Raw genomic sequence first — 5,022 nt, 5'->3', positions numbered from 1 at the left:
AGTTTTTCTTCATTACCCATTCAAGCCGTCTCCAGCCATTATTAGTCTCAAAGTGGGTTCCTCGTCATCGAATATACTATGTTAAACTTTACAAATTACTACAACATTGTACATTGGAGTAATTAAAACTAGGGGGTCCCAGAGAAATATAGTTCTTGGCCAAGGAAATATGTGAATGCAAAATCACAGTTGCAAATATATAAATCTCGCATAAACAAAACACTAATAATTGTACACTAAATATCAAATGGAAAACATCTACAGTACAGATACATGCTGAATTTGCATGATTTATTTCAAGGCAACCATACTCCCACTAGTTGCAAATCAGCTCTAAGAACATTGCGATTTTCTCTAAACCCATCCTCTGCCATTTGGCAGTGAGCAAATGTTTAAAACCAAAAACAGGTCATCTGTTCAAATTGGCTGAACCAATAAAAATCAGTGATACATCAAACACTAGCTCTCTTCACATAAACAAAACCTTAAAACCTTTTAAAATTGAATTTGTAGAAACAAAGCCATACTATAAACTTTTTGGTGCAAATTACATGATGCATAAATCGATACACAGATATATTTGCCCAACTTGAACCGACAGTATGTCTGAAAATGATGAACGGGAAACGTAAACAGACTACACATTGGCTTGGCAACAAGTTGCCTTACATCATATCACTGGGTGTAAACATACGTGTTGTCCTGACAACAATTTGCTTTACATCATATTCTTGAGGTCGGACGTCCAGGAACTTTGCCCTCCCACAATGCAATGTCCGCCTAGCAACCGAGGTGAAGAGGCAAACAAATAGCGTGACTAAGAGGAAATTTCATTCATTCTGTACACTTGCCCACTGTCTACTCGTATTCATAATGACTATTTGTGTTTGTGACAAACTTTTGTTGTCCCAAGCCTGCAAATATGGTGAAGAGTTGTTTTGTATTCAATTGCACAAATAACAAGTTGAAAGGGCCTGAACTTTCCTTCTATTTTATACTTAGCCCTCCAGCTCGCCTTAATAGTAATCATAAAGCAAACATTTGTGGGATTCTATTCCTAGCCTAGAATAGTCTTAGGACAATTTGTTGATAATTGTTTTAAAAATTAGTTCAACCTGGTAGTTTACTTTTTAGTGCATGTTTTCCTACAAAAACAAGGTACTGAAAAGAAGAGAAGTGTTGTGACTGAAAGCTATCAACTACAGAAAGCAAAAGAAAAGGTGTGGGAGTCAAAGTCTGACTATAATTATGTGTGTTCAGCTCATTTTATATCATGTAAATGTTATCTTCCAATTTTTTTAACACAAGATAACTGTATACATTTGGGTACTGCACACTGAGCCATTCTGTTGAGTCATTGATCCACAAGTCAGCAGGGTACTGGAAGGGACAAGAAACAAGCCCAATTAATTGTAACTTTACTCAATATCTCGCTAATGCCTCAGCCGACAACTTCTCCACATATTGGTAACATATTTCAATTGATAATTTGACTATCAAACAATAATATATGAATGATAATTGAAGAATCTGCACAGCAGTAACACATGTATACAGTAGAACTATATAAATTGTGTACCTGCAGTTGTACTCGCTTTGAATTGTTTGCCCTTTTGTAAAGATGGCAATCACATTACCAGGCAAAATTACATGGCTGTGATGTCACACCAGCCTCAAGAATGGTTGTGGCTAAAGCGAAAGAACATGTGCTACAATAGTTTAAGAAAAAACACTAGATACACTGATAATAAAATCTAGGAAAACTTTCAGTTGACACAACTACAATTACATCATGACATGACATAGAATGGATAGAAGTTACTAGTGGTACATATCTGCCAATCATGGTATTTCAAATTTACAATCAATGAGATTACAAAATCTCTTGCATACTTTTATAGGTACATAGGTAAGCTCACACTTCACTATTAACATTTGGTTACTGACAATTTTCATTTCATTTACCCATACAATGTGAATCCACGTGTACAAGTTTCAAATTGATGGACTTTATTGGGACTACATTATATCTTACCTTGACATGGGTGACACACAGTATCAGGTAACCAGGTAAAGCAATAATATGATATCAATCACATTTGTTAACATTGTTCTAATGGGAAGGTCGTATGGAGTGAAAGGTCGATTTACTGGTACGATTTTTCATTAATTATTAACTACATAATTGAACTTGCAGTGTAAATTTACTAATTTGTGACTGTGGAATCCAATGGTGTGTGTATTATTTTTATTTTCTTTATTTAAGTATCGCCAAAAACCCCTATTAAAACACCATCTGATAGTTTGTACACAACATACTATTTAAATACTAGTAATAATACATTAACTTAGTCTTACTACTTTAGTTTATAGTAATTACTAATACTATTAATAATAATACTTAGAAGTTATACTGTTAGTGTTATAGTATTACTATTAGTATTTAACTTTTCAAGTCTTAGTCTTACTGAGTGAAGTTACTCGATATTTTATTTTTAGTATTTATAATCTATTATCTGCCTCTCATAGAAAACAATTTCAAATTAATATGTTATTAATATTAAACAAAATCCTCACCACTGATAAACTCATGCTACCATATGAAATGAAAATCGCAGAATTCAAACAAAAACGCAACCTTTAAACACATAACTACGACCACTTTACACATCTCCACACCTACTGTAACCATTTCTCTCTAATTTGAGCGTTATGATGTGAAGTGTAACACTTCATCTCGTAGATTTTCTGTAATCGCCTATCAAACGAGTAGAAAAAGAATAAGAAGCCTTAAAAAAATACTTTAAGACATTTTGTGTCTGTAACATTATTTATTCAAAACTCCTTAACATGATAAAACGAAAACACAAAAATCAACAACAAATTTTAGCTAATATAGAAAATAAGGAATTTTATATAATAATAACTGTCTTTATGTTTTCGAATAAATTAACACAATAAATAGATAATTTTGTGTCTACGATATTGCAACAGTTTTAGTAGATTAGTCTCTTACGTAACCAAGCAGCGAGTTGTTACCAAAGGTAGGGGAAATTGCATTTTGAGTTGAATTTACAGAAAGGTTGAACATAAGTATAAAGAGGCTATTATTTCACTGTATAGATTACTGGTTAGGCGTCATTTGGAGTATAGTGTTGTCTTGGGCTCCTGTACCTAAAGTAGAACAATGAACTTTTGTAAAGGGTTCAAAGGAGGGCTACTAATGTCTTATATTTAATACATTTCAGTAAATTTAAGGGGTATTTAGAAATGGCTCAATAAATATTTAATTGATCAGTGTTGGATCTCAAATTTTTGTTTTGTTTTTAAGTAAATGGGACAGTCTCCATGGACTAACAGTCCCTTGTTGTCCTTAAATTGTATGTTATATTATGTTAGTAAATAATGTTAGAGGATGCAAAATTATTTTGAAATAAATATCTTGATGAATCTCCTGTTATTCAGCAGAACTATTTTGTCACTCTTAGGAGTGCTTAATGATATCTGGAAATATACCATATGTGTCAATCATTATCAGTTATTTTACCTTGTGGGCTGAAGATTATACATTGGTTTGCATTTTAGCACAGACCTTCACTGATTTGTTGATTAAATATTAAATTATATGATTCGAAACACCTGAAGAAATCTACGTGGATCAATGAGTAAACTACACCAGGCTTTTATGATAGAATTCTACAGAATCTTAGGTGTGGTGAAAATCAACACATCGCCATATTGTCTATAGCTTGATGGTTTGGCAGAAAAGGTAATCCACAATATCAAGCACATGCTTGCAAGACTTGCAAACCAAATTGAAATAATAGTGTGAAAACCTGAAAAACAATTGACTGAATATTCACTAATTCTTCTAATGAATGGATGAGAAGTACAGTTCCTCTGTAAATTTAATGTATGGTTCACAACCCAGTGCAGAAGTGCCACAGTGTCCACACGAATATATGTATTGGCTGATTTGAAATGCATGAGTTTGTACATCAACAGATTAGTAAAGAAGCCATATGCCAAAAGAGACACTATAATATATAGTTTTGAAACAAATGTTCGAGCCAGGTTATGCCTTTCACACCAATTGTGTATAATAATTTCAATTTTAATTGGGCTGGTCCATGTCTCATTAATCAACAGCTCAGTGAGATGAATTACAAGTTGCAGAGGTCACATGTTGTGTAATCATGTATGGAATACATTGAAACGTTAAAGCTTTAACTCACAGATACACCTTTTAGGATCTGTTTGAACTAATAATTTGATGAGAGTACGTTTATCTATTGGCTCAACCTCTACATGTGAATACTCTAACATTATAGCATGATTTTTCTTCTTTTTTTTTTTTTTCCTTTACATGGCTGAAAGTATGTAACACAATACCATAGCATATGATAAGAAATTTCAAGATAATTTCTCATTTTGAGTTCATCGTTTATGACATCGTATACATATTCAGTGGCATATCACTGCAATGCTATAAAATATTGTAAAATAATATTCTGTTACTTTTATACATCGCATACATGAACGTGTTCAAAATAATACACTTCTGAACAAAAAAAAATAATAGAGAAAGGGTAGGGGACATAAAATACACTAAAAATATTGTTGCGTCAGCGAGGTGACATGACTAGTGTCACGCCACTTCCTTCTCGAACCTTCGTGAATTGTTGGGAGATTACTAGATTGGGGGTAGTCTGGTATATATATAAGATGGTCACAACGTGACAAGACAATGTGTAGGTAATGAGTAATTTAAATGCAGTCAGAGAGTGTGTAGTTGAACTGAGCACGTGAGACGTTCGTTGTTATAGCGTTGGTTATAGAGCGACTGTTGAAATTAAGTGTATCGTAAAGTTGTATTCGGAAAGAATAAACTAGTTTTATTTAAGAAAGGACTTGTGTCGCTAAAGTTTCGTCGGAACGAATTTACGGAAAAATTAACTAATGATCGGAGACGTAACAATATAAAAGGTATTGTTACGTCTCTGGTCATTCGTTTGTTAATTT

The 5,022-nt window shown here is 33.1% G+C and overlaps 1 protein-coding gene across 1 annotated transcript in view; it reads right to left on the bottom strand.

The window, feature by feature from the left end:
• The window catches only part of LOC106464491 (phosphatidylinositol 4-phosphate 3-kinase C2 domain-containing subunit alpha-like), a 12,050-nt gene extending 9,322 nt beyond the window's left edge, over positions 1-2,728 (bottom strand). Inside the window, exon 1 of the mRNA XM_013924635.2 lies at positions 2,578-2,728. The gene's annotated coding sequence lies outside the window, so the exon portion shown is untranslated. The remainder of the gene's footprint in view (positions 1-2,577) is intronic.
• Between the last annotated feature and the right edge of the window lie 2,294 nt (positions 2,729-5,022).

Source organism: Limulus polyphemus, unplaced genomic scaffold (assembly GCF_000517525.1).
Source record: "Limulus polyphemus unplaced genomic scaffold, Limulus_polyphemus-2.1.2 Scaffold1666, whole genome shotgun sequence".
Taxonomy (NCBI): domain Eukaryota; kingdom Metazoa; phylum Arthropoda; class Merostomata; order Xiphosura; family Limulidae; genus Limulus; species Limulus polyphemus.
This window is presented reverse-complemented; position numbering and strand designations above follow the sequence as displayed.